We start from the raw sequence: 27948 nt of genomic DNA, 5'->3' as shown, positions 1-27948 counted from the left end.
CCATACTTCACTACATGAACTCAACCTGCATGCTAAAACATTAACAGATAAAGGCACAAGAATTTCCAGGAACAATTATTATTTATTTCATTTTCAACTGCCCCATAAAACAGATCTAGCTTACAAATAAAACTTATGAGAATCCCAAGTGCCAGTGTCTCACAGCTACTTAGGAGGCTGACATCTGAGGATCATAATCCCAAGCCAGCCAGGGCAGGAAACTCCGTGAGATTCATCTCTAATTAACCACCAGAAAACTGGAAGTGGCGCTGTGGCTCAAAGCAGCAGATTGCTAGCCTTCAGCAAAAGAGCTTAAGGACAGTACTCAGGCTGAGTTCAAGCCCCATGACCAACAAAAAATATAAAATAATTCTTATCTCAAGGATGGATATCGGTCTTCACAGGGGTGTGAACAGAGCCCATCTTTTGTTGAAGGAATGCCCAGATATCAATGAACCAAATTTAGTGAGAATGGTAACTTTGACATCTCTGGGCCCAGTTGCTAAAACAGTGCAATAGCAACACAGATGGATTATTCCAGGTGTCAGGTCAAAGGGCACATGATTATTCTAAAGTCAACTGTCAAATTCCAACCTACTTTTTTTTATGCTAGTACTGGGGCTTGAACCTACGGCCTGGGCTTTATCCCTGAGCTTTTTCTCTCAATGCTAGTGCTCTACCACTTGAGCCACAGCTCCACTTCTGGTTTGGGTAGTTAATTGGAGATAAGAGTCTCCCAGACCTTCCTGCTTGGGCTGCTTTCAAACTGTGATCCTCAGATTTCAGCCTCCTGAGTAGCTAGAGTCGCAGGCATGAGCCACCAGCACCTGGCTCCTGACCTAATTTTTTTAGCATATATACCCACATGTTCAAGTACTCATTGCACATGTTACTAGATATGTTCACACTCTTGTAAGGGAGTTCAGTTGGCGAGAAACAGAAGCCACATTTGAGAGATTGGATTGTGAGTCTTTATTGAAAAGTGGGTGTCTGCAGGTGGTCTCCTGTCTCAAAGACCTGCAAGCACAGAATAGAACTTGACCAAAGCTTTATAAAGATAAAAACCACAAGGCTTGGAAGGTGGCTCAGTGGTAGAGTGCTTGCCTTGCATGCATGAGGCCCTGGGTTCGATTCCTCAGCACCACATAAGCAAAAAGAAAAAAGCCGGAAGTGGCGCTGTGGCTCAAGTGGTAGAGCACTAGCCTTGAGCTGAAGAGCTGAGGGACAGCGCCCAGGCCCAGAGTTCAGGCCCCATGACCGGACCCCCCCCCCAAAAAAAGATAAAAACCACATCTTTGGGTGGAGTACTCAAGTGCAACAAAACCAGACCATATTAGGAAGTAGCTCAGGTACCAGTAGAACTTTCCATCTAGGGAAGTAGCTAGGGAAGAAGTAACTTAGACTTTTCATCTAAGGGGAGAGGGGACACATCCCAAACCTTCCATATAGGGAGATAGCCTCAGATGCCAGTCAATCAAACCATTTAGGGAGATCATCAAGGATGAGCATTTCCTGCACAAAAGCTCTCCTAAGGCTAAACAGCATGACATATGCAATTCAATAAATGGCCTCCCTTACCCCTAGGCTTTTCAGAGCTGGGTGGAAAGCCCTCTCCACCCAGCAAGGCACCAGGATGGCTGTGAGGACAAGGCATATTACTTAGACACAGTCTCCTTACTTCAACACAATGTCTGGGCTATGTACTATTTCGCTTTCCTTTGCTTCAGTAATACAATTTCATAGTACCCAACTCAATGTATCCCCCATTATTTTTTTGTCCATGACTGGGACTTGATGTGGGTATCTGATGCTTTCCTTCACTTGGTGATACCATCACCTGAGCCACACCTCCAACCTCTCTTTTTTTTTCAAATTTCTTATTGTGATTAAGTGGTTACATAATTTCCTAAATTTCACAGTATTGTGGGATAGTGATGCTTAGTTAAAGTCACAAACACATTCTAACTTTCTTGGAGCAAATTGTCTATCATGGTCTATAACATTTATGAGTTCTATGAGCTTTGCGATAGTTATTTCTTCAACATTGGGTGATATGTACATTTCTTTTGTATTGTATAGCATCAGCTGTTCCCTCTTTCCCACTTGTTCCCTCCCTCCTATTGCTGCCATTGAGTTGCTTAGTTCATTTTGGTCAATGTCCAGTGTAGTTGATGGGTCCCGCTGTTGTATGTTTTTGCCTGATTCTCTCTAGTTCTGTGTTGTCCTCCTGGTTTCCCTCTGGTGTACACATATATACCATACATGTGATCAGCAGCATGGGGTTATGTAGTAGTGATTCGACCAGATGAGTGGAAGTCCTTGTTTCTTAAGTCCTGTTAATTTAGTCGTATCACCTAACATTTTGGATTTAACATCCACTTATCAGGAAGACCATATGCCGTTCGTTTGTCTCTTTGTACTTGGCTTACCTTGCTCAACATGATTTTTTCTAGTTCCATCCATTTCCCTGCAAATGCCATTATTTTGTCCTTTCTAATGGCTGCATAATATTCCATTGTGTATAGATACCACACTTTTTGGATCCATTCATCTGTGGTGGGGCATCTGGGTTGTTTCCATATCCTAGCTATTGTGAACAGTGCTGCAATAAACATGGAGGTACATGTGTCCTTGTATACTGGTTCTTGTTGTTCAGGATAGATGCCTAGACGTGGTATGACTGGGTCATAAGGGAGGTCAATATTTAGCTTTCTGAGGACCCTCCAGACTGCTTTCCAAAGTGGTTGTATAAGTGTACATTCCCACCAGCATGTAATAGGGTTCCTCTTTCTCCACATCTCTTCCAGCATTTGTCATTGGCTGACTTGAGGATGTGGACCATTCTGACTGGGGTAAAGTGGTATCTCAGGGTTGTCTTTATTTGCATTTCCTTCACAACCAGGGATGGTGAACATTTCCTCATGTGTTTCTTCGCCATTTTTATCTCTTCTGAGAAGTCTCTCTTTAGTTCGCTTGCCCATTTAGTAATTGGTTGGTTAGGTTTGGGAGGGATTCATTTCTTGAGTTCCCTGTACCCCTTGTCTAATATACTGCTGGTAAATATTTTTCCCAATTAGTTGGTTGTCTTTCTTGTTTGGTTGCTATAGCTTTAGCTGTGCAGAAGCTTTTTTATTTTAAGATAGTCCCAAAAAAACAGTATCATGAACTCTATACCCAAAGGTCCAGGCAAAGGCCTTGAAGATCCTGGCTCTCTAGAACATTAGCACTCACCCATCCAGTAACAGAAAACATAAGAGGAAAGTATCTTCATATTGACCAGATAATTTTTCCATTAACCTTTCACCTCCACCGCTTTTCTTCCATGCCACTATTAGCAGCTCCTTAGCTGCCCAATTCTATCCTCACCCATAGGTACCCACAGCACCACCAGCCACAGCTGCTCCTCTGGTGTTGGCCCAGTGGCCGCCTCTCTCATGCTCCCTTCCTAGGCAACATTAGGCCCATTTAGTAAAAGCAGTAAATAATCAGCCTCCAACCCCCTTTACCTTGAGATGGCACTCCTTTGAGGCAGCTACCACCATATAAGGCAGCAAGGTCCCCTTAAAGTGATCTTCAGGTCTGGGCAGCTGCAAGACCCCTTATCTAATACTTGGGGAGCAGCCATAAATCCTAGTCTGCCATGATGAAGCCCCTGGTCCACATGCCCACACTGGGGTCTCTGCCTTCCAGCCCCTCCTACCCTAGCAGGTTATTAAGGTCACCTAACACAATAAGTAGTACTTCTTCTGAGAAGGGTTCTTGCTGGTCCCTTTGCTCGAAATAAACCTTTTCTTTGTTCTTTGTACTGGATGTCTGCTTGGTTTTCTAACAAAGTCTAATTTACTCAAACATCTGGTCTCTGGAACCCCCTTCCCCAGCTTCAGACTTGGGGCTCTTGCCACCCCACCTTTCAACAGATCACCTCAGAACAGAGGGTCTACTCTGCCAAGGAGGCAGAAAGATTGAGGAGGCCCCTTCTCCACCTCTCAAAGGATAGGTCCCCACATGGGAGGGAGAGAATGTCTATGTCTGCATGGGCCTCTTCATCTCTCTTCTGTCTGCACCCCCTTCCCATGTCCCAGAAGCCTGGAAGGAAGAGAGTAGACTCTAGCAAGGCAGGCACACACAACAGCATGTATGTAAGAGCATACAGCACAGGCAAGCATAGACTTGGCCCAGAGTGACTCCTGTGCATAGAGCACAGCCTGTTGAAGAGCAAACAACCACCCCATAAGCACCCACTCACCTGCCCAGGGTTGCCATGGAGATTTGCCCAGTGGAGATGTGGCTGGCTCCAGACTTGGAATTCACTGGAGCCAGCCCTGCTAGATCTCCACCCTTGGAAATTCAGAGCCCTTTAAGCATGTGTATACTTGGTGGTGTTTGTGTACTAGTCCTAGGGGCCTGTCTCTAACCCCAGTCCCTCACCAGCCAACCTAGCTGTTGATTGCAAAGAAAAGGATTATGGGAAACTCCCAGACTCTTTCCACCCATCTCCCAGCACCTGTCTGCTGGGGATACCTGTATGCCTCCCCCATTTCATTCCCCTCATTTAACAAGAGAGAAAAAACCTAAATCACCAAAAAAAGAAAGAAAGAAAGGAAGGAAGAGGGAAGGAGGGAGGGAGGAAGGAAGGAAGGAAGGAAGGAAGGAAGGAAGGAAGGAAGGAAGGAAGGAAGGAAGGAAGGAAGGAAGGAAGGAAGGAAGGCAGGCAGGCAGGAAGGAAGGAAATGACCCAGACACCAGTGGTTCATGCTTGTAAGCCTAGCCACTCAGAAGATGGAGATCTAAGAATCATGGTTCAGAGCCAGCCTGGGCAAGAAAGTCTGTAAGACTCCTATCTCCAATGAACCACCAAAAAGCCAGAAGTGGGACTGTATCCCAAGTGGTAGATCACCAGTGTTGAGCAAAAAAACTAGGGGTAGCACCCAGGCCCTGAGTTCAAGCCCTAGAACTGGCACACACACACAAAAAAGAAAATGAACAACAGAATAAAAAGGCAGCCTACCAATTAAGAGAAAATACTTGCAAGTCATGCATCTGATCAGAAATTAATCTCAAAAAGAAAGCTCATAACACACAACTATGACTGCAAAGCAAATGAGACTGAGATTGCAGTGAGAATACAGCTTTCACCCCAGGGCCTCTAGCCTCTGTCCTCCACTCCCTGACTAGCCTCTGCCTTGCATATGCACGGAGCCATCTCTGCACTGCCTACTACCTAGGGTCAGGCTTTGAAGCCACAGAAAACTTCACCCTTGCCCCAAATGGAGTATGTGGTAATGAGAGTGACCTTTGGAGTTCAGACCTCTCAGAATGGCAGATCTCCCAGCCCAACGCTGTCAGGCTTAGATAAAGCTCCCACTGAGAATATGATGCTTTTGGGTGCATCCGGTAAGACACAGCATGCCATGGTATCAGGAGCAGAATGTCAGCCACTCTGCTATCGTGTTCCATTGAAGGGCACATCCTACAGTTTCTGTCTATAAAATGTATACAGAATGTCCTCATTGATCACCCTGTCCACTGCTTCGACCTTGTCCACATAATCATGATCTCTCATTCAGAGGATTGCAGTAGCTTCCTAATTCGTCTGGCTGCTTCCGGTCTTAACAGCATGGTAACCAGTTCTCAAACGGAAGAATTTGCTTAAATGCAAACAAATCCTCCAGAAGATTCTTCTAAAACACAAAGCCCGGTTGTCCTTAAGAACCTAAACAAGCCTGACAATTATCTATGCAATTTCATCTTCCATTCTTTCCCTTGCTCATTTTTGGCCTCTTTCCTAGCATACCCTGGCTTACACCTGCCTTGGGGCCTTTACATAGCCATTCTTCTTCCTTGAACAGTTCTTTTCCAGATAACTATTTAGCTACTGACTTTTTCACCTTTTAAGACATAGTGAGGCCTTAGTAATCTTATTTAAAATTACACACATCAGCCAATCATGCCTTTCTTCTTTCCCTTACTTATTTTTTCAATAGCACTTTTATTTCATTGCATACTCTGTATTTTCTTTATGTATTGCCTACCTCCCTTCTCCCCTCACAATGGCAGCGATTCTACCTTTCCAGTGCTAAAAGAGTACTGACCACATAGTGAATTCTTGGTAAATATTCATTGAGTGAATGAATGATCTCCATGGACCATATGCCGCAAAGATCCCCCTCTTGTTAGAAAATGATTAAATGATTTTATAAAATGAATTAGACTGTGAACAATAAGGGTAAAATACTCTGTAGATACACAAATTATTATTTCATTATGTGGCCAATGTACAAGGGACACATACAAATTGTTCTAATCACAGAATGATGAAAGAATTATGTACAATGGGTTCTTGAATAAGTGCAGAAAGCAAATAATGAATTGGAGCTTAAATGAAATGGGAATGATGATGTGCATCACAGGCCTGCTTTATCTGTTCTCTGAGCACTATCATTGGAGGGAAATGTCCTTTTGAGAAGGGTCAGAGAAGTATGCCAAGTGAAGAAATAGCCTCAAGGTTTATACTGTATTAATAAAGGCATTTGAATCTTTGACTTTTTAGATACATTTTCCTAATTATGTATTTGTAACAATGAATCAAGAGAACATTGGCTCCTTTGACTTGCAAGCAAAATGTTCACTTATTCAGAATTTGTTATGAGTCATTGCAAATTTTGGCTACCTCTGAACACCTACCTTCTGTCACCCAACACAATGAACTGAACAAGAGTTAGTGATTAGGCCTAACGTTGGCAAGGCAAGGCTTTCACGGAGGGTAGATGCGCAAAACATGGCTTTCATTTCTTTTCATGCATCTCAAGCTACTGGCAGTGGAATAGAACTGAACATTAGGGAAGTAAGTGCCATTGCTAAGGAGAAAGCCTCTTATTGAAGTTTACTCAAGGCTCAGTGTCAGTGACAATGTCTGTGGAGGACAGACATGGTGAGAAGTGGCATATCGGGTGCAAGGTACCAGGACCAAGTAGAAAAAGGTAGTGAGGGTCAAGCACACGAAAAGTTATCAAGCTCAAAATTGAAACTGGAATGAGGAAAGGAAGAGCTATGTCTTATGCTCATGAAAATCAAACCACTACCAGAGTAAGAGACAACCAATCAATAAGGTCCATGATAGAGGGGACAGTCAATCAAGTCTTTACAAGATTATAAATACACACAATCCTGTCTCTGGAAAAGCAATACTCTCTTGTCTAATTGCCTGGTTTTTGGTTTTTGGTAGGTCATGGAGGCTTAAACTCAGGGCCTGGTTGCTGTCCCTGAGCGCTTTTTGTTCAAGGCTAGCACTCTACCACTTTGAGCCACAACTCTACTCCTGGTGTTCTGGTGGTTCATTGGAGATAAAAGTCTCATGGTGACTTTTCTGCCTAGGCTGACTTTGAACTACAACCCTCAGATCTTAGCCTCTTGAGTAGCTAGAATTACAGGTGTGAGCCACCAGCACCCAGCTGGCTGCTAATTTCCTTAACAGCATCCTAGTAAACTTTTGCTTCCCCTACTCTCTTGTCTTGGTAAATTCTTTTTTTGTTTTTGCAGGTCCTGGGGCTTGAACTCAGAGCCTGAGGCTCCCTGAGCCTCTTTATGCTCAAGGCTAGCACTCTACCACTTGAGCCACCATATCATTTCCAGCTTTTTCTCTGAGTAGTTTATTAGAGGTAAGAGTCTCACAGACTTTCCTGCCTGGCCTGGCTTTGACCTTTGATCCTCAGATCTCAGCCTCCTGAGTAGCTAGGATTACAGGTGTGAGCCACCAGTGCCTGTATCAGTAAACCCTTTTTTTAATTGTGAAAATACTGTACAGAGGGGTTACAATTACATGGGCAAGATAGTGAGTACATTTCTTATCAAGCAATGTAGCCTCCTCCTTTGTTTACCCTTCCCATCCCTTCCCATTCAGTAAACTCTTTTATCAAACAAAATCCATGTTGATTTCTAGCTGGCATGTACACTAGGTTATAACTTTAATAGAACAATATGCTGGATTGCATTTGCACAATGGTATATAATCATCCCTTAGTCTCTGTGTGGGATTAGTTCCAGAATCTCCTCTTTTGAGATACCCAAATCTGTGGGAATTCAAGATGCTTATGTAAAATTGTTGTATTTGCATATAGAGTCATCTTTCCCACACAATTAAAAAATCTCTAGATTACTTATGATACCTAATAATATAAATGCTATATAGACAGTCATTACAATATATTGTCTAGGGAATAATGACAAGGAGGAAATGTCCTTACATGTGCAATACGGGTGTAATTTAAAAAAATATTTCTAGCCAAGCATCAGTGGCTCATGCCTGTAGTCCCAGCTACTCAGAAAGCAGAAATCTGAGAATCACAGTTCAAAGCCAGCCTGGGCAGGAAAGTCTGTGAGACTCTTATCTCCAATCAACCACTAGAAAACCAGAAGTGAAGGGGTGGCTCAAGTGATAGATGTAATAGATTGCTAGCCTTGAGCAAAAAACAAACAAACAAACAAAAATAAAAGGCTCAGGGACAGGACCCAGACCATGAATTCAAGCCTCAGTATTGGCACAAAAAATTAAGTATCTTTTACCCATGGTTGGTTGATTCCAAAGATTTGGAACCTGTTGATATGAAGAGGCAACTTGTATTCAAGACAATATTACCATTGGCTAAGGCCCTCCAAAATGATAGCTCAAGAAAGAAATATTAGCAAGGCACCTGTGGCTCACACCTGTAATCCTAGCTACTCAGAAGGCTGAGATCAGAAGATTATGGTTCAAAGCTACCCAGGACAGGAAAGTCCATGAGGCTCTTATTTCCTGTTAACCACCTCAAAGCTGGAAGTGGCTCCAATGTGGTAGAGAAGAAGAAAGAGAAAGGAAAGAAAAGGAGAGGGGAAGAGAGGGAAGGGGAGGAGAAGGGAGGGGAGGGAAGGGAGAGGAGAGGAGAGGAGAAGAGAGGGGAGGGGAGGGGAAGAGGGGAGGGGAGGGAAGGGAAGGGCAGGGAAGGGGAGGGAATGGAAGAAGGGAAGGGAAGGGAAGGGAAGGGAAGGGAAGGGAAGGGAAGGGAAGGGAAAAGAAAAGACTGTCTTACTACAGTATATTTTAGAGTTTTCACCAAATAAGTTCTCAAGCCTTGAGTGAGAACCTGTTTAGAATTCAGAGGGAGGGTCTAGTGCTGGTTGGAAGTAATACCGTGTGTGTGTGTGTGTGTGTGTGTGTGTGTGTGTGTGTGTGTGTGTGTGTGTGTGTGTGTGTGTGTGTGTGTGTGTGTGTGTGTGTGTGTGTGTGTGTGTGTGTGTGTGTGTGTGTGTGAATTCAGAGCCTCTTGCTCTCAGGCTCTACCACAGCTCCACTTCCAGCTTTTTGGTGGTTAATTGGAATATCACAGACTTTCCTACTTGGGCCAGTTTCATACTGTGATTCTCAGATCTTAGTCTCCTGAGTAGCTAGGATGACAGGCATGAACCACCAGCACTTGGAAGAATTAATGAAGTGAATGAATAAATGCACATATGCCATTCATGTAAGGATTTCTATATACATGTTTGTTTGCTAGACCGCCTATTTCTGTCCAGACCTGAAACATAGAACAGGCAATAACATTTAGTTGCAAGGTAAGAAATATCAGTAACAGACACCAAAGGCACGCATTCACTCCCCCCACCCCCTGCCGTGGATCTCTCAGCACCTCTAGCAAACTCAATCATTTCCTCTTGACAAACAGCTTTTTGCAATGGTTAGCAATTCAAATCACAACATGTACTACATATGAATTCTTCACAGTGACCACTCTGAATATCTGCCTGAAACATTAAAGTAGTAAAAAGATCACTGCTATAAATATGAATAGGTCTACAAACATTAATTTTTTAAGACCATCTTCTCTTAAATCTATTATGAAATAATGTTGTTTCCATTTTCCTTGTTTATATCACTTAAAGATACCTCTGTAATTTTGTTGTATTTTTTCCCTTTAATCATCTGAGATGAGAGTATTTCACCATAGTTTTGATTTGCATTTCCCTGATGGCTAATGATACTGAACACTTTGCATATATTTGTTGGCCATTCATATTCTGCCTCCTCCTCCTCCTTTCCTCCTTCTTTTTTGTCAGTCCTGGGGCTTTAACAGAGTCTGGGCACTGTCCCTGAACTTCTTTTGCTCAAGTCTAGCACTCTACAACTTGAACAAGAGCAGCACTTCGGCTCTTTTTGTGTATGTAGTACTAAGGAATTGAACCCAGGGCTTCATGCATGCTAGGCAAGCATTCTACCACTAAGCCACATTCTCAGCCCCTCATTTCTTCTTTTGAGAAGTTTCAGGTTGAGTTATTTGTCCATTTTAATAGGATCACTTAGTTTTTGCTGTTGAGTGTTTTGAGTTCTTTATATTTTTAGGATATTAACATTCTGTTGGAAATTAGATGGATTATTTAGATGCTGATGGCTCACACCTGTAATCCTATTTACTCAGGAGGGTGAGATCTGAGGATCACAGTCCAAAGCCAGCCAGAGAAAGAAAATTTGAGAATCTTATCTACAATTAACCACCAAAAAACCAGAAGTGGAGCTGTGGCACTAGGATCGAGCACTGGCCTTGAGCAAAAAAGCTCATGGACAGTGCCCAGGCCCTGAGTTCAGGCTCCAGGACACACACACACACACACACACACACACACACACACACACACACACACACACACACACACACACACACACACACACACACACACACACACACACACACACACACGCTTTCAGGTAAACCATGCACATGGATATAACATAATTATGAAATATCTCAGTGTGAATTGCATATTTCCCTGTAACTAATACTCCAAAACCTTCCTGGCTGAACATACCCAGTTAGTAACAATCCAATGGTATGTGGATTGATTGAGTGGATGTTTCTTGCACATTGTGTGGTGTTGACAATTGCTAGGATTGGTCAGACATCCAAAGTGACCTCTTTCAAAGATGAGGCAATTATTGCTAGGCAAAAAGCCTTATGCAGAGGTTAAGTAATGGCTTAAGTGGTAGAACACCAGCCTTAAACATAAAAGCAAGAACATGAAGCTCTGAATTCAAGTCCCAGTAGTGGTGTGTGTGTGTGTGTGTGTGTGTGTGTGTGTGTGTGTGTGTGTGTGTGTGTGTGTGTGTGTGTGTGTGTGTGTGTGTGTGTGTGTGTGTGTGTGTGTGTGTGTGTGTGTGTGAACTCAGGGCCTTAGCACTGTTCCTAAGCATTTTTTTGGCACTCTACTCCTTGAGCCACAGCTCCACATTCACATTTTTTGGATGCTTAATTTGAGATGACAGTCTCACAGACTTTCCTGCCAGGATGACTTTGAACCATGATCCTGAGATCTCAACCTCCTGAATAGTTAGGATTACAGGTGTGAGCAACTAACACCTGGTAGGAAAGGAAAGGAGGCTAGAGTGGAAAGCCCTAAAGCACAAGGCCCAGGGTAGGAGTCCAACTTGCTGAAGTTTATAGACTTGATTAAAAAAAACAATTTTTGAGGTTTATAATGAGCCTAGGATTAAATGTTATCTGCTTATGACAGACAATATGATTTGTTTGAGAGAAATTGCAAACCAGAACACATTCCTCTATCAAAGTTCTTTTACTGGATAATATCAGGCACAGATTGGAATCATATATATGAATGAGATATACATATATATATATATGAGAGAAAGAAAGTATATGTGCCTACTATGAGAACTTGGAACTATCTGGAAGTATATTGTAAAAATAAGGGGCAATTACCTGTTCTGAGGCAGGAGCAGCTGAAGATCTGAGTATCCAGTATCCCAGGGCAGTTGGAATCACTGGTGTCAGGCAAAGTTTGTGCAAAATCCACATCCTTCCAGGAAGGACAGTCAGACCGCACAAAGCTACAAAAGGAAAGATATTTGAGTGTGATGAAAAAGGGCATTCCTTTAGGGTCATACATATTTAATTTTAAAATCTTCATCTGAAATATGCAACTTATGTAAATCTAGAGATAACCTATTTGGAGCTGCACACTTTCCATATTAATACATGGAGAATAATCATATCTACTTTCCAGGATAATTGTGTGCCACAAGGGAGAAAATATACAGTATAAAGCACAGCAGGCAGTCAATAAATGCTTATTTTATACTTGTATAGGGTGACTAGGTTCCAAGCATTATTCTTAACACTTTACAGACTTTAGCTTATTAAATCCTCACAGTGACTCTATGGGTATAGGCACTGTTGCTATCTTCAGTGCACAAATAAAAAAGGGAGAAGTTGAGTTACTTGCTCACAGTTGCATAGCTAGTGAACAGGAACATCAAGATTTGAACCTAAACAGTCTAGTGTCAGCCCACATAACCATTTGTTACTTAATCATCATCCTGTTGTAAGATAAATCTCAGTTAAGAGCCACATTTGAAAAGGTTGAATTGAGAGTCTTTATTCAAAAGCCACTGTTTGCAGGTGGACTCTTGTCACCAAGACCTGCAGCCCCCAACAGAGCTCAAACAAAGCTTTAAAAAATGTTTTATTGTCAAGGTGATGTACAGAGGGATTACAGTTACATACGTAAGGTAGTGAGCATATTTCTTGTTGAACTTGTTAGCCCTCCCTTATTTTTCTCCCACTTTTCCTCTCCCCAACTCCCCCCAAAGTTGTACAGATCATTTCCAACTTACTGTCTTGTGAGTATCGCTGTTGCATTGGTTCCCCCTTTGTCCTTTGTCTCACCATTTTGTTGTTCTCCTTCCCTCCCTAATTCAGATAAATGAATATAAATACCCAGGGCACCAAAATAAAATACAATGACAACAGGGGAAATAAAACATAGGTGAAAGAAAAAAATACAAAAGAAAAAGAAATCACATAGTACATTAAAAACAACAACAAAGGCAAACCTCTTGTTTCCACTTCTTGGAGTTCATTTCGCTTAGCATCATCTTATATATGGTCATATATACATAGCTGTTCAGCTATTCTGTTCATCTTGCTAGGATTATCCTAGACATATTCTAATTATTACAAATGAGGGAAACCATGTTTATTTTGTGTCTGGCTTACTTCACTTAATATGAATGAGGTGGTGTCATTCTTTCTGGTGGAAGCATAGAATTCCACCATATATGTATGTATGTATGTATGTATATATATATATATATATACACACACATATATGGGGGTGTGGGTGTATATACATATATATGTGTATATATACATACATATACATATATATGTATATATATACATACATATACACATATATGTATATATATATATACCACATTTTCTTGATCCATGTACTGAGTGGCATCTGGATTGGTTCCATATCTTAGCTATGGTAAATAATGCCATGATTAACATAGTTGTGCTGGTAGCTTTAGTATGACCTTGTTTGTGATCATTTGGGTGAATGAGCAGAAGTGGGATTGCTGGGTTTTAGGGGAGCTCTATGGGATGTGGAGGGGATGTGGCCAATAGGGACAGCTACTGCACTATTGGTGGGAGTATAAACTTGTTCAACCACTGTGGAAAGCAGTATTGAGGTTCCACAAACAAAGCTTTTAAAGACAAAAACCACATATTTTGGTGGGGTTAAGCCTTAACAAAAGCAGAACATAAACACAGAAGTAGGACTTTTCTTGGAGCTAAACAACATGATGCATCTGCATATTCTTTGAAGCAGGAATATCCCGGCCCTCCTGGAGCTAGTCATCTGAAATTTAAAGGATGGCTTGTCTCACTTCTGAACCTTTGAAACTGGGTGAAAAGCCCCCACCACCCAGCTAGGCACCAGGATGGCTTTGTGAGAGCAAGATGATATTACTTACACTCATTTTCCTTACTTCAATCCTGGGCTAGAATTTCAGAATTTTCGATCATTAGACCCTTCTCATGAAGCCAGTAGCCAGTGGCTCGTATCTGTAATCCTAGCTACAAAGGAGGCTATTTGAGGCAGAAACTCTTAGCTCCAATTAACTGGCAAAAAAGACCTGTGGCTCAAGTGGCAGAGTGTCAGCCTTGAGGAAAAAACAAACAAACAAACAAACAACTAAAGGTCGGTACCCAGGCCTTGAATTCAAGCCTCAGTACTGGCATACACACACACACACACACACACACACACACACACACACACACACACACACACACACACACACACACACACACACACACACATCTCAAAAGCCTTCTAATGATGCATCTGAGAGGCCTTAGACAAAGTAGAGCCATTCTGGACTTAGACTCCATTTTGAAAGCCTTTAACAAAAGTACCCACTGTAAAGACTTTTACCGAAAGTAAGAACTCAGGTTCCTGGAAAAACTGCGAAATGTCCCAATAACATTCTGCCTGTAACTTCCCTAGCAATAGCCATCAGTGAGTGACAGGATGTTCATAAGATAGCATAGTTAACATTCTTGCCGTTCAACCTGGGTACCCTTGCCAATGAGAATGTGACAAGACTTGCTTGATATATGTTAACCAATCATGTAACTGCCAAGCTAGAAACCCCCTTACCTCTACCCTATGCCCTATAAAAACCCTGCTAAAAGAAAGGTCGGGGCTCTCAACTCTGAGCTGCTGTGTTGGTGACGGTTGTGAGTCCAGGCTCAAGCTTGCAATAAAGGACTCTTGTGTGCTTGCATTGGAATTGGCTCCTTGATGGTCTTTGGGGATCCTTATCTAGGCATAACACATCCTAGTAAAAGAGTAAATTAGTTATGACCCAGGACCTCTGGATAGCATCTTGTCATAGCACGCTGAAAGGAGATACAAAACAGAAATTGTTTCAGGACATATTTCTTCTCCCCTTTCCCTAACCCTTTCTACTTCCAGTAACCTTCATATGACCTTGGGTTGAGGATTTGCAGAAGAAACTTGATTCAGAATTAAGAATCCATCAGAATATTGTGGGACCCAAGTAAGAAAGCATCACATTCCAAAACACCTAAGTATAATAGGAGTAAGTTATTAGAGCACAGCCCAAGGTACCTCTAAATGCAAGGAGAGAGCCAGAATAATTCTCATTACATTTATTTCTATAAACTGGCTGCATATTCAAAAACACACTATATTTTCAGAAACACTGCAGCCAGTTACCTTGCCCCTAGGTTTAATTTTCCCATGTACTATTGTTAACTAATATGTGTGTTTCTTTCCAATTCCAGGGTTGAAATCAGGGCCTAGGTGCTGTCCCTGAGCCTTTTTGAGCTCAAGGCTAGTGCTCTTCCACTTCATCCACAGTGCCACTTCTGGCTTTTTCTGGAGATAAGAGTCACATGGACTTTCTTGCCAGGGCTGGCTTTGAACCATGATCTTCAGATCTCAGCCTCCTAAATAGCTAAGTAGCTCAGAGACAGTGCCCAGGCCCTGAGTTCAAGCCCTGGGACAGGCACAAACAAAAACACCCTAAGAACAAAAAAATTCTTTTTGCTATCTGCACATATTCCTATCAGAGGTTAGATAATAAAACCAATTTATCATGTGATGTTCAACCTTGTGAGTGTCTCCTAGACCTCCCAACAATTTAATGAAAATGTGACCACTGTGGCCATTTTCTTTTCTGGTAAGCAGTTTCAAGAAGTAATTTCAGCATATTTATTTTATCTGTCTGTCATAGCGTTCAGACCTGCTTTTCACCAGAGATCCAGAATAATTATTCATTTATGGAGATGAAGGGAAAAATAAAGCAACCCAAGTTAAATAACTTCTTAACATGACACCCAGGCCAGGAGCAACTTACTATAGTTACAATTGATTCACATTTTCAGGCCACGAATTCTAGTGGAGAAGGGATAGGTCCCCTGGTACCAGATTGCTCAGTAAACAAATCTTACCTCCCACAGGGCCCCATAGGGTGGCAGATTTAGTGTTTCTTCACCCATCAGACTGCCATTTTGTGACAGCCGGCTCATTAGCACACAGCTGTAGACAGAGTCTAACACTGCAATAACACAAAACTCTCCAAGTTGGTGAAGCTTTTCCTCTGTGTACTTTGCCCACCATCCTCTCTATTACCTGGTTGTTCTTTATCCACATCCTTACTTTGAGCATCTGTATCTGTGGATCTTGAATTCAGCATTCTAGGGCTAGATTGGATCTTTCTCAACTAGGCAAAGTAGGACCAAGAACCTGCCTGATTCTCAGGAAAATTGTAGATTAGCAATGTGTTAAAAATGTTTTTGACTGGCAGATGATTAATAGTGATGTGGAAATTTCATATTGTAGGTGGCCTCCAAGCATGGCAATTGTGCATACACATCTCCAATACTGACTTCTTATCAGCTTCCTCTTCTGGTGATTTGTTAAAAGTCAACTTTTGCACCAGGTGTGGTGGCTCACACTTGTAATCCTAGCTACTTAGGAGGCTGAGATCTGAGGATCATGGTTCAAAACCAGCCCCTAACCCCCCCCCCTGCAAGAAAGTTCATGATACTCTTATCTCTAATAAGCTACTTAGAAAAAGCCAAAAATGGTGCTGTGGCTCAAGTGGTAAAGTGCTAGCTTTGAGCGCAAAGAGGCTCAGGGACTGTGTCCAGGCCCTGAGTTCAAGCCCAGGACAGGCAAAAAAGTCAACTTTTGCCTTTCCTCCCTCCTCCCTCCCTCCCTTCTTCTCTTTCCTCTTCCTTCTCTTTCTTTCATTGATGGTGTTTGGATTCAAGGTCTCATGGTTGCTTGATAGGTGCTTTACCACCTGAGCCATACCCTCTAGCCCTTTTTGCTTTAGTGTATTTAAATTTGTGTGTGTGTGTGTGTGTGTGTGTGTGTGTGTGTGTGTGTGTGTGTGTGAGAATGCTGGTACTGGGGCTTGAACTCAGGGCTTGGGAGCTGTCTCTGAGATTCTGTGCTAAAGGCTAACACTTTCCCACTTGAGCCTCAACTCTATCTCTGGCTTTTTTGTGCTTAATTAAAGGTAAGAGTCTCATAAACATTCCTGCTTGGGCTGGCTTCAAACTGTGATCCTCAGATCTCAGTCTCCTAAGTACCTAGGATTACAGGTGTGAGCCACAGGTCCCAACACACACACACACACACACACACACACACACACTGCTGAACTCTGAACTTTTGGCCAATCATCTTGTTCTCCATGCTTTAGCCTCTCATGTCATAATTCACTGACAGTTCATCATATGATGCCTCCATTTAAGGAGACACAGTGGACAAAAAATACCAAGGTTCAAGCTCATAAAAATGAGAAAGGGAATGAGAATGAGGAACGGAATCAAGCCTTGGAAATCAGCCACATAAAGTGAAGAAGGGGAATAGAAGTGGGGGGAAGGGAGGGGAAGAAGAAGAGACAGATGGAGAGGGAGAAGGAGAGGAAGAGGACGGGAAGAGGGAGGGAAACAGGAAAGGAGAGGGAAAGGGATGAGAAGGAGAAGAGGGAGGGGAAGAGGGAGAGGAGGAGAAGGGGGAAGAAGGCAATTTCACCCCAAGCACATAATGTAACACTTCTGGAGGATATGGCAGAAGAACCTCAAGACAAGCCTAGGCTACAAAGAAAGACCTTGTCTCAAAAAACAAAAACAAAGGTGGAAAAGAAAGACAAGTAAAAAAGAGGCTATTGAGGTGGAAGTCCATATGCACTGAATTACAACATTGGAAATAATGGATTCAGTATGCATTGGATGATTGAATTGATAGAACTTGAGGTCCCATTATATGGGAGTAACAAGGAAGTGGAGGGAGAAGAGAAGAAGGAAGGGACTAAGGTGCCTGTCTGTGGAAAGTGCAAATAGGAATGTCATCAACTATGTAACAGGAAGAATGTGTTGCTTAGGCTTGTATATGTTTGCTAGATCTGTCCTAACAAAGTACAACAAAATTTCCATCATATGTACTAAGTCCTAGCAATGCAGCTTCTTTTCCTTTACTCTCAGTTCCAACCCATCCATTCATGAGTAGGGCTGCAATCCCAAATTTCTTTTTCCTCTATCTGCTTACTTAAAGTACATCATATGGCTCAGTGAGAAAACTCACTTGGTGACATTTGAACAGTACCAGCAAGGAGCGTTCATTTTTCTGTAAAAGAGACATGGCTAGTTAGGCATCAGTGGTTTATACCTGTAATCCTACTCAGGAGGCTGAGATCTAAGCATCTCAGTTCAAAGCCAGCCCCAGCAGGAAAGACCATGAAACTCTTATCTCCAATTAACCAGCAAAAAGTCATAATTGGAGACTCAATGGCAGAGCATTAGCCTTGACACAAAAGCTCAGGAACAGAGCCTAGGCTCTGAGTTCAAGCCCCAGGACTGGCATAAAAAAGAAGAGGAGAACTGGGTGCTGATTGCTCACACCTGTCGTCCTACTTAGGAGACTGAGATCTGAGGATTGCAGTTCAAAGCAGCCAGGCAGGAAAGTCCAAGAGACTCATATCTACAATTAACCAGAAAAAAGCCAGAATTGGAGCTGTGACTGAAGTGGTAGAGTGCTAGCCTTGAACACAAAAGCTCAGGGACAGTGCCCAGACCCTGATTTTGGGCCCCAGGACTGGCCAAAACCAAGAGGAGAAGGCAGGAGGGAATGGAGAGGAGGAGGGGGGGGAAGGGAGGAGGGAGAAAGAGGAAGGGAGGAGGAAAGGGGAGGAGGAGGAAGAAGAAAAAGAAAGAGCAGGTTAGTTACAATGACCCACTTCTATCCCCAGCTCACATTTTCCCAAAGGGCTGGGATAGGTGGATGTTTTTGCTAATTATGGGCATGGTCAAATGAGCATTTGTTGGTCTCCAATGGATCCATAGCAGGACTCAGATGCTGAAAAGAGCACAAGCAGAAAGTTTTCACGCCTACTGTTGTGTTAGTTCATTTAACAGGTACACATGTACGGCAAAGTTGTGCTTTGTGATAATTTTACCAGGACTGCCACTCAGTGGCCATTTGGAGAAGTACTGGGAAGGCAGCTGCGTGTCCATCAACTTTGAAGTGGTTTGGGGGTGGGCAGGCAGAATATAGTCTTGGTTGTTGTAAGCATGCTGAAATGCACACTAGCTAGTGTTACTAAATTTAAGCAATAATGATCATTTAGCACCAGATCTTACCATTATGTAACTCACTGGTTTGATTATTTCAAATTCTCATTTATGAGTATTTTCCAGATCTTTTGTCAGATTTTTTTTCCCCTAGATATTTAACCCTCTTCTTCCATGTGTCTGCTCCTCCCTCCTTTCCTTGGGGACAACTTTTGGCAATGTTTTTTATACTTTTTTATTTTTTATTTTTTATTTTTTTTCCAGTCATGGGGCCTGAACTCTGAGCCTGGGCGCTGTCCCTCAGCTCTTCACCTCAAGGCTAGCGCTCTACCGCTGGAGCCAAGCACCACTTCCAGCTTTTTCTGCTTATGTGGTGCTGAGGAATCGAACCCAGGGCCTCATGCATGCAAGGCAAGCACTCTACCACTGAGCTACCTTCCCAGCTCCTTTATACTTTTTTTTAATGTGTCGATACTAGGGCTTGAACTCAGGGCATAGGCTCTGTTCCTGAGTTCTTCCCCCCCCCCCCTTCTCAAGGCTAGCACGCTACCACTTGAGCCACAACTCTACTTCTGGCTTTTTGGTGTTTAATTAGAGATATGAGTCTCATGGACTTTCCTGCCTGGGCTGGCTTTGAACTGCAGTTCTCAGATTCTGGCCTCTTGAATAGCTAGGATTACAAGCATTATCTACCCAGCAATGATTTGTCATTCAGCCTTTCCTAACCCTAGCAGAAAAGGCAAGATTAGAAATTGTCAGAAATACTAGAAAGTTATACTAAGGGTGTGGGGGAGAACAAAAGATTTGAAATACATGACTTTAATGAAAATCTCTGTTCTTCTAACTTCATAGCCATTTTGAAAAAGTAGGTTTTAAACTTATTTTATTGCAGCAAAAAGCTTTTAAAATGTTTTATTGTTTATATTGGAAAATATGAATGCTTGTTTCATTGCAGGAGTTTTCAAAAGTCTAAGAGCCAAATTTGTGAGTGACATGCATGATTTTTATGACTTGCAATGGCTTCTGATGTCACAGTAAGAGCCCATTCCCTTTCTATAGTTTACAAGATCTTCCTGCTCCAACTTTCTGCTACCACTTTGATTTCATTTCCTGCTAGCATTCTTCCCAGCCTGCTCCAATCATTGACTGAACTATGTGAAACACTTACCTTCCTCTCTCCCTGCCCCCCCCCCAGCTTGTGACTTGCACCCTTTGCCTCAAATGGGACCTTCCCTATATGGCTTTCCTACTTTGCTCTAGAAAATGTATTACCATAGCCAAAAGTAGGAGGCTTACCCCTGTAATCCTAGCTACTCAGGAGGCTGAGTTCTGAGGATCATGGTTCAAAGCCAGCCTGCACAATGAAGTCCATAAGACTCTTTTTTTGGGAGGGAGGGGGTCCAGTTATGGGACCTGAATTCTGGGCCTGGGCACTGTCCCTCAGCTCTTCAGCTCAAGGCTAGTGCTCTACCACTTGAGCTAAAGTGCCACTTCAGGCTTTTTTCTTTTTGCTTATGTGGTGCTGAGGAATGGAACGCAGGGCCTCAGGCATACAAGGCAAGCGCTCTACCACTGAGCCACCTTCCCAGCCCATCCATAAGACTCTTATCTCCAATGAACCAACCCAAAACCAGATGTGGAGCTGTAACTCATAGTGGTAGAGCACTAACCTTGAGCGAAAAAGCTCAAGGACAGTGCCCAGGCCTTGAGTTCAAGCCCCTATCCTTTCCTTATTGTCTGTTTCCTCATTGACAGAAGGTAAGATTCAGGCAACAGGGATTTCGTCTGTTTTCATAAAGCTCTATCCTCAGGGCCTAACAGCGTAAAGCACATAGTACCTGCTCCATAAATATTGAGGGAATGAATACAGATGCAAATGAAGCCAGGAAAAATAAAAATCTATTTGATGTCTCTTATTGTCTTCTCTTTTGGCATTGAAATGGGTGATTGATCTCAATAACTTAGTGAATCTCCACCAATCTTTGGTAAATTTCAGATAATCTCAACACCAACACATTCTCATCCTCCCTGACTGACTCAGGCCCTAAGATTGAGCTAATCCCTTCCTGTGTAATCCCATAATACGTGTGTATGCTGTTATAGCACTTATTATACCATAATACTCTGACAGTGATAATTAGCAATTGTATGTACAATTATTAACTTATCTGAGCCCCTCTAGAATAGAAACGATCAAAACTGGGCACAATCATATGTACCTGTAGCCCCAGCACTTGGAAAGCTGATGCAAAAAGATCACAAGTTGGAGGCCAGCTGTCAAAAAATAAATAAATAAAACCAAAGTAATCAGGATTTTCTTCTATAGCCTCCAAACTTAGTACAAAACCAGGCTCTCATTCTATACTTAATACTTATTTGGAAAATGAATGAATGAATCATTATGAAAATGAACTCATTCATTGATGCAGGATGAAATCTTAGAAGTGTAAACTTCTTGTGTGTGCTAAATAGCTTTCACATATTTCAAAGGACTACTTCCTTCCTTCCTGGGTCTTGAGATTTGCAATGACCAGTTCCTGGACCACTCACTGTACTGGTTTATTACATCCTGTTATCAGTAGGCAACATGCAAGAATACTTTTTTCCAGGAGCCAGGATGGCTTGGAAGCAGTCATTGGTAAGTGGAGCTGCTTAGGGTATGGCTTAAAAGGAAGCCAAGTGTCTGGACTTTGTTTTCATAGAGGAAAGTTCACCTCATTCTGTCATCTGCCCATTGAATATAGTCCCAACTCTAACCAGACAATCTGTTGGTGTGAGCCAATTGTTAAGAAACACCTGTCATATAGGAACCTTAGAAAAATTTGTGAATCCTGCAGAGAAGTAATTACTCTGTTGTTAGTCAAGCAGAAGTTGCATCTTGGAATAGCACAGCAAGTCCCTTACCTCCATATTTGGTGTCTTGCCTCCCTGAGAGCACCAGATGATAAAAACAATTATCTGCATTGACTAAGGCTGAGCATCCTTTAAAGCCTCCTGGGGTTTAGATGAGTCTCCCCTAAATGTCTGCATACAAGAGGGGTGAGAGTGGGAAAGGGATACTGTGGACTTTTTTTTTTTGATCAGTCATGGAGCTTGAACTCAGGGCCTCAGCACTTTCCTGAGCTCTTTTGCTCAAGGCTAGCACTTTACCACTTTGAGCCACAGTGCCACATCTGGTTTTCTGGAGATGAGTCTCACGGGAAGTGGTGCTGTGGCTCAAGTGGTAGACCACTGGCCTTAAGCTGAAGAGCTAAGGGACAATCTCCAGGCCCAGAATTCAAGCCCCATGAATGACTAAATAAATAAATGAATAAATAAATTACATACTTATACTAGAGCTGGGAAGGTGGATCAGTGGTAGAGTGCTTGCCTCGCATGCATGAGGCCCTGGGTTCGATTCTTCGGCACCACATAAACAGAAAAACCCAGAAGTGGCACTGTGGCTCAAGTGGTAGAACGATAGCCTTGAGCTGAAGAGCTGAGAGACAGCGCCCAGGCCCAGAGTTCAAGCCCCACAACTCGGGGTGGGAGGGGGGGAAGAGTCTCACATACTTTCCTGCCTGGGCTGGCTTTGAACTACTACTAGAATTACAGGTATAAGCACTGGTGCCTGACCTGTGAACCTTAAATAGATAGCCTAGTGAGAGGGCTAAGGTCATGGGGCCATGACCTTTAAAGAGGATTATGGGACTCTCTTGCTATCTCCCTCTCTCTCCCTCTCTCTCCCTCCATATCTCTCTCTCTCTCTCTCTCTCTCTCTCTCTCTCTCTCTCTCTCTCTCTCTCTCTCTCTCTCTCTCTCTCTCTTTGTGTCTCTCTCTCTCTGTCTCTGTCTGTCTGTCTGCTCTCTCTCTCTCTCTGTCCCTTGGTCTCTCTGCTTCCTCACTCATTATGTAAGCACTCACTTTGCCACATGCTTCTACCAGGATATGTCACTCTCACTAGATGCCTAAACACACGGGGCCCCTCTGACCTTCCATTTGAATCTCTAGAACCAAACCATGAGCCAATAATAAACCTGTCTCTACACTGAACATAGCCTATGTAAAGCATTTTGTGGACAAAGGGCAACTCTTGTCTGCCAAGTTTCTTTTGAACAAACCCATCAATAGCTCCCACCTGACCTGCCTTACAAATACTCTTTCCCCTGGCTACTTAGAGGTGAGAGGGCTGTTGCTACTGTACTAGACTCTGTCATAAATAGGAGGCATAACATCCCAAAGGTGAATCTGGTTGGCACAGGTAGATAAGTGAAAAGGATCTGAACAGCCTTAAGTTATGGTGGCCAAGAGAAGGCCAAAAACCTGTACCTCAGTGAGAGGAAAATGAACCCAGAACCAACTCCAATGGGTAAGAGATACACATAGGATTGGGTCAGAGAGTGAAAATTGCTCTTTTTAAAGTAAAAAAGCACCATGATATCAGTAGCAAACTATTAAGCTTTTTAGCCTAATGGGTAGCAACATGAATTAATAAAGTACTATGTATAGCATGGCATTATACCATGCTTAAGGTCAGTGACTAGAACCGCTAGGAAATGAGAAAGACACAAATTCCTAGACCAAACAAAGCAGATCCAGTTTCCAGGTATAGGAATATAAAGGCTTGCTGGGTATTAGGGGCTCCCACCTGTAATCCTAGCTCCTCAGAAGGCTAATATCTCAGGATTCTGGTTTGAAGCCAGTCGAGGCAGGAAAGTCAGTGAGACTCTTATCTCCAATGAACCACCAGAAAACTGGAAGTGGAGCTATAGCTCAAAGTGATAGAGTGCTAGCCTTGAGCAGAAAAGCTCAGGGACAACACCCAGGCCCTGAGTTCAAGCCTCATGACCAATAACAACAACAACAAAACAGTAATATAAAGGCTTCAGGTAGATGAACTCATTCCAACACTAGGGTTACAAAGATGAATGAGAGTCAAGGTCATTTAGAACTAGGCCAAAACAGGCAGAGGTTTTTTGTTTTTGTTTTTTTTTTCAAACCATGTTTTCTCTGCTCAGCTGAATGAGCACTAACAGAAGCTTATAAACATTAGGAACGTAACCCCATAAGGAATAGACCACCCAGTATCACTATATACTAATTAAATTCAACCTGGTGAGCCTTGGTTCCCGTGTGACTTCATTCATATCATCTCGTTATTGATTTGTGGCCAGAGGTAAGTGGAGCTCTCTTTACAACCGTCTCAAGTGTCACCCACAAACAGAAAAACACATGAGTGGGAAGTGTGCTAACATGCTGTGGTTCCACAGTAGGATTTTTTCAATGAACATTAAAGATAAAACTGTAGCCTGTGTTGATCTATAGTCAGCAAAACAGTATGTACTCAAATAGAATTGAATGGAGTTGGATGCTTGTGGCTTATGCCTGTAATCATAGCTGCTCAAAAGGCTGAGATCTGAGGGTCTCAGTTTGAAGCCAGCCACAGCAGGAAAGTCCATGAGATTCATCTCCAATTAAGCATGTGTGTGCGTATGCACACACACACACACACACACACACACACAGACAGCAGAAGTGGCGCTTTGGCTCGAGTGGTAGAGTGCTAGCTTTGAGCTCAGGTACAGCGATCAGGCCCTTAGTGCAAACCCTATGACACCCCCCAACATACACACAATAGGACTGAATGGATATTATATTGTGAATCTTTTTTTCTTTTTCTCTTTAGAAGAGTTGTTTAAGCTCTCAATAAAATTTCAAAACATGGTTGTGGTTGCAATCCTGTCTTCACAGCAGCAAAGCCTGGACTGCAATCTGTTAGTATGTTCTCTTCCATTTTGGGCTTGATAGTCTCCAACCTAGGCCCTCAGCATGTATATCTAGCCCCAGAGAACTCTCTCCTGGGTTCCTGCCAGCTTCTCTTAATTGGTTGCATTACTGCCTTCTGCCCAGACTGAACTCCACCCTGCCTATACGCTATCTTCTGCTTCCAGCCTGTCACACAGAGTACTTCCCAACTCTAGTCCCATGACTGTGTAAAAATGCCCCTGAACAAAGACAGGCACCATTTCTCCGTCTCCCATGAGAGAATTGGCCTTGTCAGCTCCTTTTTCTTATGTGTCTGTGTCCATGTGTTCTTCTGGGATGGATGCTTTCACAATCTATATCCAGTATGAGTAGAAATATAGCACAGTGACACAGTAAAACAAAGGATCTACCCACAATCCCAGGCAGGGATTAGCCAAAGCAAATTGTAATGACACTGTACATTATATACGGGAAACCACAGGGACTTTATGTGAATGGCACCCCATTCCTCAGACCCGGGGGGATTATGTACAATCCATATGCCTATACTTCATATCACATGGGTGGAGATCAGGACTTGAGGAGGAATTTAGTCAAGAAATAGTAAGCCATGCTGGGTGCTGTTGGCTCACATCTATAATCCTAGCTACTCAGGAAGCTGAGATCTGATGATTGTGATTCAAAGCTAGCCCAGACAGGAAAGTCTGTGAGATTCTTATCTCCAATGAACTACTAGAAAACCAGAAGTAGCGCTCTGGCTCAATGTGGTAGAGTGCTAGTCTTGAGTGAAAAAGCCAGGGACAGCTCCCAGGCCTTGAGTTCAAGCCCCATGACTGACAAAAAGAAAAGAAAAGAAGAAATACTAAGCCAGGCTGGGCACTGGTGGCTCATACCCATAATCCTAGGTATTCTGAGGTCTGAAGATCTGAGGACTGCAGTTCAAATATAGCCTGGGAAGCAAAGTCCATGAGATTCTTCTCCAATTAGTCAACAGAAAAATCTGGAAGTGGAGCTGTGGCTCAACTAGTAGAGCGCTATAGCCTTAAGTACAAAAGCTAAGGGACAGCAGCCAGCAGTGCACACAGGCATGCGTGCACACACATAGACATATAAAGTAACAGAGATCATAGGGAAGAAATATTGTATTTCTACAGTATCTCCAGCTTCTGGGATCCTACTGGATAAGGCAGAGTCAATGTGCAGTGATGACACCAGCAAGGAAGGCACCAGCATGGAAGGAATTGGGGACAGAACTGAAATAGCTAGCATCTTTGGTGGGGGAGGGGATCAATGTAAGACCTCCATCAAAGTCATGGATTTTGGCTTAACGTAACCATGTTTGTAGAAATAAAACATTTCTCTACTGCCTATACACACAACATACAACCACATCTAGGAAGGCCCTAGGTAACTAGCACCTGATCGTCCCCAGCTAACATCCTAAATGTATGACCATCTCCCATTTATCTGGTCATATGGGAATGGGAGTAAAAAGGTAGGCACCTTGGCCCAGAGCTGCCTTTTACAGACTGTACATTCAGCAAGTGTTTCACCTGCACAAATCCAAAGATGTAAACAAACAACAAATGAAATAGAAAGAGGTAGCTGAATGTAATGAATGCTGGTGTACCACTAAGTTAAAATCTCTGAACCAGCTGGGTGCTGGTGGCTCACACCTATAATCCTAGCTACTCAGAAGGCTGAGATCTGAGGATTGGAGTTCAAAGCCAGCCCAGGCAGGAAAGTCCATGAGACTCTTATCTCTAATGAATCATCAGAAACCTGGAAGTGATGATATGGCTCAAAGTGGTAGAGTGCTAGCCTTGAGCACAAAAGCTCAAGGACAGTACTCAGGTCCTGAGTTCAAGCCCCACGACCCGCAAAAAATAAATCTCTGAACCAGGCAATACAGTGATGGATCCAGTCCAAGGGGACAATGACAGAAGAAATTGCCTGGAATAATTATCTTGCTGGCATCAGCAAGCCAGTCTGTTGGGAGAACCAATGCTGACACTAACCCTGGAACACCGGAATTTGGAATTGAGAATCCTGTACCGACATGTAGATGGACTAGGGGACTTTGCAAAGGTCATCAAGATGGAGACTTGAAACAGAAAATGTTACCCCAGGGGCTTCATAGAAGCAGGGGAGTTTAAGGACAATTGTTTATTGAGTACTTACTATGTGACAAGCTGGCAGAAAATAGTTTATTCAAAAGAGGCAAACAAGGAGGTCTTAGTGAAGTGGCTATTTTTACATTATGGATAAAGTTAGGGTAGCCAATAAGCAGTGAGAAGCCCATAACCTGGGGGGCTGTTACTCCAGAGCTGAGGGAATGAAAGAAGCTGTGGGGTGGGTGAAGGGGACAAGGATGCAAGCAATCTGTGACCATGAAGAGCAGAAAGCCGGGGAAATAAACATTCTGACCGAATTCTCCTCCTGATCACAGATTTCCGGTTAGTGCCTCCACTTGACCAGGCCAGCCAGAATAGATGGTAGTTCATTGATGCAGTTCATTTGGATCACAGAGCAAGGGGGAGACAGGCAGAGAATGAATTTGTAGGGGCTCTCAGAGAATATCCAGCACACTTCCTTTCTTTTTGAACTCAGGGCCTGGGCACTATCCCTGAGCTTTTCTGCTTAAGGCTAGCACTCTACTACCTTGAGCCACAGCTCCACTTCCAGTTTTCTGGTGGCTCATTGGCAATAAGAATCTCACAGCCTTTCTTGCACAGGCTGGCTTTGAATCAGGATTCTAAGATCTGAGCTTCCTAAGTATCTAGAATTACAGGTGTGAGCCACCAGTGCCCAGCTTCAGGCCATATTTCCTTTTTTGCAAGTAAACCAAATAAGGTAAAATAACTAGTCCAACAATGAAGTGATGGAGCCAGGAGTAGAACTGAGGATAGAACCTGGAGCCATCCATCTTGAGAGCTCATCCTCCATGAGGCTATGAGAGTCCTCATTTGTCAGTCTGTCATAGTCCCCTTTCTGTGGCCATGACTGAATGCTACAGACTGGGTAATTGAAACAGAGGGAGATAGATAGCATCATGTTAAGTGAAAGAAGCCAGACTAAAGAACAAAAATATCTTATGTTCCTGCTCATATGCAGAGTTGAGAAACCCCTCCTCAAAAAATAATGACAAGAGTATAAAAGGGACTTTTTAGGGATGGAAACCACTGGGATGGGAGGGTAGGATAAAAGGTAAAGGTGATTTGGGGATGAATATGACCAAGTACCTTATATACAGGT

Source organism: Dipodomys merriami, unplaced genomic scaffold (genome assembly GCF_024711535.1).
Source record: "Dipodomys merriami isolate MVZ:Mamm:240054 unplaced genomic scaffold, mDipMer1.0.p SCAF_3, whole genome shotgun sequence".
NCBI lineage: Eukaryota > Metazoa > Chordata > Mammalia > Rodentia > Heteromyidae > Dipodomys > Dipodomys merriami.
The sequence above is the reverse complement of the archived record's forward strand: the minus strand, read 5'-3'. Positions refer to the sequence as shown.